Genomic DNA, 12,728 nt, shown 5'->3' with positions numbered 1-12,728 from the left:
GCCCTGAAATGAGATCAGCCCTTGACAATATTCTCCCCACACCACCCAGAGTTGCCTTTCGTCGCTCCCCTAAGCTCCGTAACATCCTTGTCAAATGCTACAATATTTCCAGACCACCTTCTCTACCCTGCTGCAAAACCTGTCCCATGCATCCCCCCACAACCACCTACTCCAGCCCCGCTTCTCGTAAAACATACACAATTCCAGGCAGGGCCACATGTGAAACAACACATGTCATTTATCAGCTGACGTGCCTGCACTGCACAGCCTTTTAAGTCGGTATGACGACAACTAAACTGGCTGAGCGCATGAATGGGCACAGACAAAATGTCTGCCTAGGAGATGTCCAATACCCAGTAGCAGAGTATGCCCTCCAGCATAATTCTAGGTACCTAGGAACCTGCTACACCGTACATGCCATTTGGCTGCACTCCAACACATCCTTTTATCCTGCCATCCCCCTGGACTGAACCTACATTAACCAACCTCACTCCCATTTACTCTTCAGTCTTTTCCTTTGTCCCTCTCCTCTTTAGCCATTCACGCATCTTTTCATCCTACATAGTTGTGTTTATCTTTATACTATATACCTCTTTACTTCTGTATGCATCCTCTTTGGTTTGAATCTGGCACAGTACTTACAGTAGAATATCTTTGGCTTCCCTCTGACAACCATGCCTCCATCCTTGCTACCCTCCCTGTTTACCTTTCCCTCATAACCTGGGTTGTGAGTAACTGAATCCACTTTCCCTTCTTCCCTTTTTTCCCCTCTCTCCTCCCTGACGAAGGAACAAAGTTCCGAAAGCTAGGAATGTAAATTTTCTATTCTGTTTTGTGTATCTATCGGCTGTACTGAGCTGAGGTAAGTACTGGCCAGCACCTCTATCTCTATCTCTCATATATAATTTTCACCTAACAATAACACAACCTCCTTTTTACAGAGAGGTTCCTTGAGAAATATTGATTATCATGTTCAGATTTACTGTTTCACTGGAATCAAATGGCTCAAGATCTGCCTAAAACAACTCGACAATCATTTGTAACCTTTAGGTAGTTTGTATGGTGCTGATATGCAAGTAATTCATCAAAAGCTAGGGAAAGTTGCTGAGCAAGTGTCCTATGTTGCAATGTAATGCCTAACCTCTTCATAATAGTCACATATTAGTTCATACTTGCTTTGAATTCTGTGACCTAGGCACTTGGAAAAGTCCTTTTTATCTCCTGCAGCTTCATTGGGGTGATTACTCAAATAATCAGGAAGTGCCTTGCACATACTGAACAGCCTGCTGCTGCAATTAACAAAACGCTTCCTGATTTAGCCCCATTGAGGTTGGCATGTAAAACTAGTGACTTGTAATTTATTCTTCATTGGATGCTATCCACCAATATTTTCCTGTGTGGCATCAAATTTTCTTTGTGTTACACAGTTGTTTGTGGCCTCTGCATTATGAATAACCACTAACCCAAAAATAGATTTGTATTTTTTGCATGAACAAGTTGTGAACTTCAGGCATATAGATCCACATTTCTCCTTATCAATCACTACAATTTACTGTTGCTAATCGGTGCCTGTGCTGAAGTTTGCAACATGTTTTCATTGCAGATGTGTTGCTAGCACTGTTCTCAACAATGTTTCTTGTTAAGATCTCTGCCCACACTGCCGGCAAACCTTTCTCGTGGGATATTCACATCATCTATACCTTCATTTCTCGTAGTGTATTCACATGGTCTGCTACGCTATGTCTAGTGCCAAAGAACCTATATTGATAAGTGGCATTGTACTATTTGCACCAAAAAGTTCAAGCAAACGTAGAGGAAGGACTAATTGTGATTGGTGGAACAATCTCATTACTTAGGAAAAGTGGTGCAAATAAGCTGCAACAGCGGCTGAATATGGAAGACTGTGCAGCAGTCCATTTCCTTGTTGGGAAATGCAGCTCCAGTGGTATGCATATCCTCCCAAGGTAGAGTTTTAACAAGCTTCTGGAGTTGTACCTGCACAAAACGTAGTGTGCAGAGCATAATTCTCGGCATCATTCATTTGGAGAATGAAATGTGTTCCCCGATGCTCTCAGGTGGGACACAGACCTGATTTTTCTCCCAGCTGAAATCAGCCAAGTGCTCAACAAAAAAGTGAGCATCATACCCACGTAAATTGTGGAATAAAACAGGTTTGTGGCTTGGTAGCTGGTACTTCAAATTGCCATGTATTGTGAGCTGCCATGTAACTTCCCCGTTAGGTGTCAGTGGTCTCTACAAGGAGTTTCGGCATGTCTAACAGCAGCTCACAGATATGACAGTCAAATGTGTTATTGTAGAAATCTTCATTTTCTTTTGATGTTGTCATGAGAACGTTTTGGTTGTAAAGCCTATCAACCTCTGATGAAAGTTTTTGAGCACAGTGAGCAGCCAAACCGCAGGATTATCATTGACGTAAGATTCCTAGTGGTTGAGACTCAAATCATAGTACAATACAGTTTGGTACGCTGCGACATATGGTATGTGTTTCTCTGTAAAGGCGGTATGTGAGGTCATCGAGTCACCTTTACAGTGGGTCAGAAGCGAGGAGGCATTCAAAGTCGGCATACACTACAAATGGGCATTGCTCCTGGTGGTGAGCATTCATAAACTTTGATTTCTTTTTTATTTATTTATTTTTTTCCGCAGTAGGCATAACAATATGTACTGCGTCCTTGGAAGTACAGTCTCCAAGATGAACCGCTAATAACGTGCGTGCAGAAAAGGTGTTGAGTCACCTTAAGCGAATATGCTTTAGACACTTGTGGTTACTCAGTTGAGAGAACAGAAGTCAGGACATTCATTGATCCAAACATAATGATAATTATCACATTCAGAGAACAGCAGCATATTCTATGCATCTTACACTCACCGGCAAATTTTGAGAAATGGAGGGGGCTGACAACCATACGCTTGTGAGATCCCCTGCTATACCTGCAGGACAGGGCAGATAGTTTAATTTGTGGAAAGGGGCCAAAATGAGTGGCTATCAGTTTCACTCGAACATACTACTTTATTCATTTGACAAACATTACAAGAGTAAAGGAAGCATTAAAAACAGAGCAACCCAAACATTAATTTTAGAACTTAATTCCCAGCTAAATGCACCATTCAATCTCACGCCTCGAGGGCAAAACAACTTTAATTTAAAATCAGCTAGAAGCCATACATGAACAACAAGAACAAATAAGAAAAGGCAGCACATCAAATGGCGCTCAGAATTTTCCAAAGTTTGGCCTGGAATTCAAACACTAACACTCACTTAAGTGGGACAGGCAGTCGGCCCAACAATTCTCAATCCGACGACAACTCAACCAACAGACAGTCAGCAGACCAAGCGACAGGATAACTTCTGCTCCACCCGACGAGCACACAACAGGGAATTCCATGGAACAACGCAGGAGGTATTGGCACCCACAACGAATTACACATTCAGCTGTCAAACTACACGACATGCTAAACAGTCACAGCAGGACCAGGAAAATACACTGCCTCAATTTATGTAAATGGCCAGGGCAGGTAACCGAAATGTTAACGGCCATAAGGCAGAAGATTCCACTTGTGCACTTCAATTCCAAAATAATAAAGGTAAGTTAAACTCCACAGGAGGGTGGCTAGAATTTCACCAACTTGAAGACACACGCTGTTGCTCGCAGGGATGTCCCAACAGCCCACAACGAAATTGAAACGACACATTGTGAACAGTTGGGGCTGGCTGGTAGATTAAGTAAAGACTCAACTTTAGTGTCCGGGATTTGTGAGCCACAGACCTCGTAGCAGGGAACTGCCCCTCACATTCCAACCGTGTGTCGATGCCACCAGCGGCCCCGGTGAGACACACGCCACAGAGACTTCCTCACTGCTCCGACCAACTGCCCCACACATGGTACAGGTGGAAACTATAAGCACAAGGCCAAAGATAGTACAAGGGTGCAAATATTGATACAGGGTGCTGCTGCCACTCACGGAGAGAGAGGATAACAGCATAATCGCAATAACTGTGGGAGACTAATCACAGAATAGCAACCAAGGTTTAATGCAAAGCATAACATGAGTCAACCATGGCTCAGCTTGTTCTGTTCATCTGTCTTGCTTTTCTTCACCAGGCCACAAACCTGAACCTATGTTCCAGTATTCTGTGCCTCAAATTTAGGTATGTCCTGGATCTTGACAGGAACTCGATACCATCAAAGTTACATCACCCACGAATATTATCACCTACATGGTATGTACTGGAACGCCCAGGATGATCTCCATAATTGTAATTTCTCTCGACCCTGCAAAACAGGCCTGATCCTTCCTGTTTTAGACATTAATGCATGCTCTCTTATTAGCTATATCCTTACGGAGCTTGATGCAGCCAGAGCCTCCATTTACCAGATCATATGCATGTGTTTGGATGTCCAGGTGTAGTATACAGCTGAGCACTTTAGCTGCCCTCTCACTTCCGTCTCGGAAAACCAGGCCAGTATAGCCCTCAATGCAGATTCACACCACCACCTGGCAATTGACGTGCTCCACATTATCACACCATTTTCTCCCAAAAAAATAATGAAGACTTGTCTCTCCAATGCCATAGATACATTAGGTGTGTTGCAACAAGTGCGATGCACAGCACCACACTGCATTTAATGGCAGGATACCACGGGTCATGGACTGTTTTGAGGAGCTCTCTTTCCATGAGAGGAAGACACGCCCTGAGAAACCCGATAGTCCTGCTGGACTCTTGATCCTTGTGAATGGGATTTGCTCCTCAAAGCCATCTGCTACACTAAGTATTCTAACTGCAATATGGTTTCACTGACCTGATGTCCTTCACTAAAAAGGACAGGAGAGGGTACTGTAGTTGGCCACAGGATCATCTGGTTTCAGCCTACTTTCCGTCCCTAGTACTATGTGAGCCTTGTGACCGTTTATTAATGAGAGCAGTTCTGGGATCTTTCTATACACGCTCATGCAGTTTACTATTACCACATTAATATTGTCATTCCTTGTTGTATTTTGCCTACTGCTTCCTTGTTGCGTCTCAGGAGGCGTCTTGACGGGCCTAGGGAGGGAATTCTCTAACCTAAAAACCCCACATGTGCACTCCACATGTACTCCGCTACCCTTGTAGCTGCTTCCTGCGTGTAGTGCATGCCTGACCTATTCAGTGGGACCCTACATTTCTCCACCTGATAGCGGAGGTCGAGACGTTTGCACCCCATATCTCTGCAGAATCGTCTGAGCCTCTGGTTTAAGCCTTCCACTCGGCTCCAAACCAGAGGGCTGCGATCGGTTCTGGGAATGACACTACAAATAGTCAGCTCGATACGGTGCCTCTGATCCATCACATCATCACCTCCACCAAAGATATATACCCCCCTGCCTGTTGCAAGAGGAGACTAAAAAGACTCTCACGTTTCGGCCTTAATGTGGTGGTCCCCCGTAGGATTTGACTTGTCACTTTCAAAATTCTACTGAAGTGCGAGCCATATGGTGAAGGACACCTTACACAGTGCACGAGTTGTCCATAGTGCCCTTAGATTCGATCTCCTGAATCTCTTGTCATGGCTTTGCATCTCCACCTGCAATTCAGCTATTTGTATGAGGACACTTTCCGGGGTATGTCATCTTCTTCAGTTGCCTCCTGTCCTCTTTTGCCCCCATGACAATAATGGATTTCTCTGCACCCAGTATCCAGCACGGTAGCCAGTCCATTGTGGTGGGGCCGTCATGTACCCATTTGGTGGTAGCCCCCTGACAACACGGGAATCGCACTGCTGATGCCTGAGCTGTCTTCCTGGGGTATCAGGACTCCTGGCAATGGCCATCATGCCAGTTGGCCTTCGCTGTGGCTGGGTGGTGCCCTGGGGGAAAGCCCTAATCGGAGTGGGTGGCATCAGAGTGGATGACACTCAATGAAGTAGATTAAGTCATCTCTTGCTGGTGACCGTATGGCACCAGATGTCTCTAAGGAGGGCAAGATCGAATACAATGCCACCAAGAATGACCCTAATCATTTCTTTCCCTCGCTACACCGTGGGAGGAACACAGGTCTACAGAACGGAGAGAGCCACATTCGCCTCAGTTTTTAGTGTGTAGCAGAACTGATCGGGACTCCTTTCTACCTATGAAGCCTCAATTTTTCATTGAACACCTTGAGGATAAGTTTGGAGAAGTGACAGTGCTGTCCAAGATGCGAAACGGTGCAATCTTGATTCAGACAGCATCCCCAGCCCAATCCTGAGTGTTACTTGCCTGCGACAAGCAGGTGATATTACTGTTTCTGTCACTCCCCATAAAAGCCTCAACATGGTCCAAGGGATCATTTTCCATCGCGATCTCCTCTTGCAGTCTGATGACGAACTTCACACCAATTTAGAACAGCAGGGTGTTCATATCATCCGGCGCATTTACAGGGGACCAAAAGACAACAGGGTTGCTACTGGTGCCTTCATCTTGGCCTTTGAGGGTGATTCATTGCCTGAAAAGGTAAAGGTGATAGTTTACCGCTGTGACATTAAGCCATACATTCCTCCCCTTTTGCGGGGTTTTAAGTGCTGGAAGTTCGAGCACGTCTTCCCGCTACACTTCGTAAATTTGGAAGATTACACCCCATTAGATTGATGTCGACATATGCTGCGGCTATGCCACCATCGCCATCCCAAGTGCCAGTTGTTCCTCACTCCATGCAATGAACAGTGGGCCCTCTGGGCCACCAGAATACATGGTAGGGGGGCAAATCTTCCTTTGTTGCTCCCAAAGCTCCTACTTCAGGAGCAAGCCCCCCACCCCCAAGCACAGGGACATCGGTCCCCTCCCCCTGCCGGAGAAGCAACAGCCTCCTCTGGCTCCTCTCATGCGGAAGGGGTCCTTTGGGGCACTCTTTCCTTTGGGGCCCTCTCTCCCAAGGTCTCCACTAATGCCATGGCAGACACTTGCCAGTGGCCAAAGGAGCCAAAAGCTGCTGGACAAAGAGCTTCACAGTCTTCCTCCATGCCTGAAGCTGCTTCGGAGAAATCTTCCTAGCAAGCCCCTAAAGAGAAGCAAGAGAGCAAGCAAACTAAGTAGTAGTGTGCTAAGAAACAGGACCCTCTGGTGGCCCCAACACCACCACTCCCTGTCAGTTCTGCATCTGAGGATACGTTGGAGATCTTAGTGTCCACTGTGGACCTGGATCTCACTGATGCCTCATCCATCTTAGAAACGGCTACAAATACTCAATCGGTGGCAGCAGGTGACCCTGAGGCATAACCTGCCTCCCATGCTTCATGCCTTCCCAGCCTCACGATAATGTCGTCCTCCAGTGGAATTGCGGCATTTTTTTTTTCCCCCACCTGGCTGAGCTACAGCCCCCTGTTGACAGTGGCCCACATTCTGGTGCAGTGTCCCACTTTGGCTGCCCTACGACGAAATCTTCAGTTACCGGACTCGTTGCTGATAATTTTATCTGAGAACACCTCATTGGCTGATTCAGTTTTATGTTTTATTCGTGAGGGTGGGTTTTATCATTTCATCTAAGTTTTAGTGCATGTCCTTTGTCACTCAGTGTCATCCGTCCTAGTGCTTTTAGGGTGGACATTTTAATGGGTTGTAGAGTGGCTGGCTTCTCCTTTCTATTCTCATGGTCAGCCAGCCATGGTAATCTGTTTTGTCGTCTTAATCCCTTCTACCAGTTTCTCCCGTTTCTGTGAGTTTCTTCTCCCCTTTTGTCAATTTAAGTGTTTGTTGCCCTTCCATCGTTCTTGTGGTGTTGGAGACTGCTGTGCAGTTGGTGAATAGTTTTCAGCTGCCTTTCTAGGAGGTCAAAAGCCGCTAGAATTTTTGTCATAATAATATAAAATACAATACAAATAGCTACTACTGCATAGGTGTTTTTTCATCTACGCTTAGGTGACTGTTGGCACTGTATATTCGCCACTGGAGGCTGTTCCTCAGTGTGTGGCAGGTGTATTTTTTCAGCCTCCAGCTGAAGCTAAGTTTTCACTAAGTGAGCTAGAACAAGAACAAGCATGAAATAAGAAATAAACCAACGATACAAAAACAAATTACACTACTACTACTACTACTACTACTACTACTACAACTACCATGAAATTTTTTAATACTCACATGGCAGTTACAGTCATGGGCTGGACCTCAACAGGGAGTGTTTGCTATGTCCAGCCTCGCATTGCTTAAACAGATTTTAATAATGCCTGAAGCAGTTCTTGTCAATGACAAGGAGTATATGTGCGCCATATAGAAGGGTGAGGTAATTCTAGTAAGAGAGGATGTGCTTAGTGCAACTGTCCTGCAGTTGCAGTGGCAGTTGCAGTTGCCAGTGGCCAGTGCTTCAAACCCGGTGCATGGCTGCTTCCAGCGGGTGCGATTCTGGTGCACAGAGTGCTCCCGAGAAAGTTTTTCAGATATGTTTAGTGTGATCTGTGACAGTGTAATTACGTGGTTCATGTCGCTATCAGAATTTAAAAAAAAGTATCATAGTAGCTTAACATTGTCTAAATTGTTTAAACACAAATGTCACTTTCGAGATGTTAGATTTCAGAAGTAAATGTACAATATTCTTAAACAAATTGGTTAAACAATGCCATGTGCACGATATATTAGCATACTGTCATGAGGTCCTCGGCGTCTAGCAGCTAGATGAAGATTGAGCGAATTTCCCACAATTTTTAATCTTGGCTACCATCTTGGATTATGTCATTGGAGGTCAAGAGCGCATTTTGGTAGTGGTGTTGTGAAGTAGGTCAGATGGCCCCTGGACCTCAAGGTGAACACACTGGATGGAGCTACTGTATAGTGCTCAATCAGTGGCAATTCAAAATGTTTAAATAAACAATATACTGCACTGCATAAAAAATAAAGACTTACATCCATCCTATCTGGCAGCCCAGCACAGACTCTTTTTTTCCCTGCCAATTTCTGGATGGGAGAGGGGAGGGGAGGGGAGGGGAAGGGAGTTGGGTTAGTGGAGGTAGCCCAGTTGACCTGTTTTCCCGGCAAAATTTGAATTTCCCGCCATTACATCAGTGGCCGTCATCTTGAATAAATTGGCAATAATGCAAAGTGGAGTGATGCCCCTTTTGCCCCACTACTGACGATGTGGTGGCACATACATCTTGGCACTCATTTAATGGTCTCCCAGGTTGTTTGTTGCTCACGTTACTCTTTCTTTTATTGCGGCAATCTCTCTATATGTGGCCCTGTACCCAGCAGTTGTAGCAAATTATTTCTCCTTACAGTGATTAGGCTTGTTACATGTGTAACATTCAGGATTTGTGTTGAATAAGTGTTGTTCTTCTCACATGTCATTTGGCCATCATTAGTAATAGGACAAAGAGAGCACAGCCACATTCTGCATTGTTGCCAAATTTATTCAAAATGGCTGCCATGATGCAGTGTCATCATGGTGGGAAGTTCAAGTTTTGGTGGGAAAATAGGTCAGTTGAGCTACCTCCTCTAACCTAAGTCATCCAACCACCACATCTACCTTGGAATTGGTGGGAAATGGTCAGTCTCCAACCAGCTGTTGCAGAGGAAGCAGTGTACTTCAGCGGGAAGCTGAAACAATTTATTTAGGGATGGATTTCACGTAGTTTATTTATTACGCTGATACAAAACACTAGCCCTGATTGCAATACATAGCCTACAATGTGCAAACTACTCTTAAATTAGAAAAATAATGCAGTACACCGATGTACAGACACATTCACTATGTGTTAAATTGTCAGAATAATGCATGTATAATGCTCAGGAAACACGCTCACAACACTTAAATGAAATAATGCAGTGCACAAACACTCACTGCATGTAAAAATGTTTTCAAACTATCGTTAAGAAATCCAACTGTGTCTTACCAGCTATCTGTTCCCTACAGAGGTCCAAGGTGGAATGATGACCAGCTGTGACAGGCACGCTCTCTTGGGCAGTGCACTGACACGGATCCAACCTGTCCCACAAGCGAGATTTATGGGCATGCCCACCTGGAGAGGGTGGTAACATGTTTACGGGGCCGCCATGTCAGGTGCGCTGACGCGTCACCTTCATATCTGCGGGTCCAGTGCAGATTAGCATAAATAGGAGACGCGGTCTTCTAATTGCTCTACATGCCAGCCTGTCCCACAGGTGAGACGTATCTGGCTGGCACCTATGACATGAACAACAACTCATTGAGAGCTTCTATATGTGATAGCTCTGACATGGCCTAATTGCTGAGCAAGATGTTATCCTAGCAACTCACCGTCGCAGGTGCGGCTACAAGGTTGTCAGTGTTATACTGATGTCTCATGTGTATGTAAATGAAAGTCTAGCCTCCCTCTGGACATTCTATAGGAATCTTTTGCACTGCTTATGGAAACTGTTGACGAAAATCTCCCAGAATAACATCGAATGCATTCTTCCTTATGCTCCTAATGAGGCACCCCATCCATTGTGTGTCACCCTTCCCAGAAAACATAATGTCCTGTTTTCAACAAACTTCTCAGAAATGGTAAACATTCACTCTTGTTCTCACTGCTAAAAGCCTTCATTGTGTCTGTACATGCTTGCAAAAATGCTGTTAATCATAAAAGCATTCCTGTTGTTTGGAAAGAGATATGATAGCCACATCGAGCCCTTCCAGGAAATAGTGATGTTCCATAAAGGCTTCTCATTGGCTGTCCATTCAAATGAAGCTCTCTCATTGGTCGTCTAAGTCTGTATAAACCCACAACCTGCCCTCCATAGTCCTCAGTCCACTGCTGTCAGCCTTGTTGTGTGTACGCTCATATGTGTGTGTCCTCTCAGGAGGAGTCCACTGTTTTATGCCATCTATGCATTGGTTATATCAGGCTCACCCATTGTTTCCTCCTATGTAATGACCCACCCATACAATGTGGTTTTGGAGCCAGACAGTATCCCACATATTGGTGGAATGTCCCCTTCTTTCCACCTTTGTGTTAAGTGTCGTCTTCCCAATTCCTTAAATTTAATATTAGATGATTGACGGATGGTTGAACTGATCCTCAGTTACCTCTGTGAAAGTGTTTTTTACTTCCAGGTATAAGATTCTACTTTAGTCTTCGAGCATTGGCTGGTTGGTTGTGGTTGGGCCCTCTTTTCCAGTCTTCTCAGTCGGTGACCCCATGAACCACCCCTTTCTTCCAGTTTTTAGATTTGGTCTCACCTTTTATACCTTTTACTGTGGGTGTTTAATGTTTATTATTAGGACTCCCCTGACTGGATCCATCCACTTTTAGCGGACCCTATTTCTTGTGATTAACTTCTGAACTACAGGACTGATGACCTCGCCGTTTGGTCCCATAACCCCTCTCAATCAGTCTGTGTTACGTACATTTTTGTCACCAAGATGAGGAGAGCTAGCAGCAACAATTCAGAGTATAGCGGCAAGATAAGTAGAGTTCTGGAGACAGTATTACCAACTTAGTAAATAATTAGTATTTTGAGTTTGTATTTCATGTGTATGTTAAATTCACCTTGTTAATTCAGTTTCCGTTTCTTGTTATAGTACAACTCCAGGATTTTATCTTGGATTTTGAGGAGAGACGGGAGGGGACTGGACCGTGGCACTGTAAGTCCAGCCTCCTGTGATGGGCTAGCAGCCAGGATTGCCTTGTGAGTATAATTTTCATTGAAATTTGTTCCTGTATAGTAGTGGTTCAAACATTTTCTTGTTTCATACTTCCCCCCTCCCCCCCCCCCCCCTCTCTCTCTCTCTCTCTCTCTCTCTCTCTCTCTCTCTCTCGTTCACTTGATGCAAATGCAAACTGAGCTGGAGGCTGAAAAGAACTATCCACTTCACAAGCAGCAACACTAGTAGTAGTAGTATAGGAAATTTTATTTTCTCTCACAAAATGGTTTATATGTCTTGTCTGTTGTAGACGAGACAGACCAATTACCAGATGCCGGTTCTGATGAGGTTAGTGACATTCGTGAATGGGTCAGGCAGAGGGTCACTGAAATAGAGGAGAAAAGGCGTCTCGATCTGGCCCTGTTTAATGATGGTGGTGATCACTTCTTTGAGGGTGTGGGGGAGTCACCCAGTGAAATGTTCATGCCTTGGAGCCAGAGCAAAAAAGGTAATTACTCACTCTGCTTATAACCTTGTGATCATCAGTATTCTTCCTTTCACTGTGTCAACAGTGGCAAGAAATGTACTTAACTATAATTTTTTTCATCTCTTCTTCTAGTGCCTGGTAAAGTACGCGTCTCCTCTAAGGGCGCCGCTACACATAGCATGGGAGGTCACGATTGCCACCCAGCACCATCGCTCTGGTGTCTGCGGACCTACCAATGATCTACCACCCCTCAAGTTATCGATCGAGTCTGCAACAGCAGCAAAAGCAACAGCATTGGGAACCATAGCCACAGCCTGGCTGTTCTCATTGGTGTGACCCGGTAGCACTGCAGCATCCTCCTCTGTCATCCATATCAGCCTCGTCAGAATTGGTATAAACACAAGGTATGTGTGGCTTGGCGCATTCCGATTTGCCTCTCCCCAGCATCATACCAGCGGGGTGAACACAGAGCAGTATTAATAGTAATAGAGATGATCATGTGGATAGTGGCAGTTCCCTTTCCCCGTCCTTTCAGTGAAGGACATCAGGTCAGTGACACCATATCGCAGTTAGAATATGCGGTAATTAGACACTTTCAAGGAGCGAGTCTTGTTCACAAGGATCAAGAACCTGGCAGGAGGGTATCGCAACCCTGTTGGTTTTCTAAGAGCA

The 12,728-nt window shown here is 44.9% G+C and overlaps 1 long non-coding RNA gene across 1 annotated transcript in view; it reads left to right on the top strand.

Annotated features, from left to right (window-relative positions):
• LOC126262983 (uncharacterized) overlaps window positions 1-12,385 on the top strand; it is a 70,397-nt gene extending 58,012 nt beyond the window's left edge. The window contains exons 2-4 of the long non-coding RNA XR_007546794.1: window positions 11,507-11,613; window positions 11,880-12,077; window positions 12,189-12,385. This is a non-coding gene — a long non-coding RNA (uncharacterized LOC126262983). The remainder of the gene's footprint in view (window positions 1-11,506; window positions 11,614-11,879; window positions 12,078-12,188) is intronic.
• Window positions 12,386-12,728: the final 343 nt, after the last annotated feature.

The sequence above is a fragment of the Schistocerca nitens genome, chromosome 6 (assembly GCF_023898315.1).
Source record: "Schistocerca nitens isolate TAMUIC-IGC-003100 chromosome 6, iqSchNite1.1, whole genome shotgun sequence".
In the NCBI taxonomy this organism is placed as follows: Eukaryota; Metazoa; Arthropoda; class Insecta; order Orthoptera; family Acrididae; genus Schistocerca; species Schistocerca nitens.
Note: the sequence above shows the minus strand (reverse complement) of the source record. Positions and strands in the feature narration are given on the sequence as shown.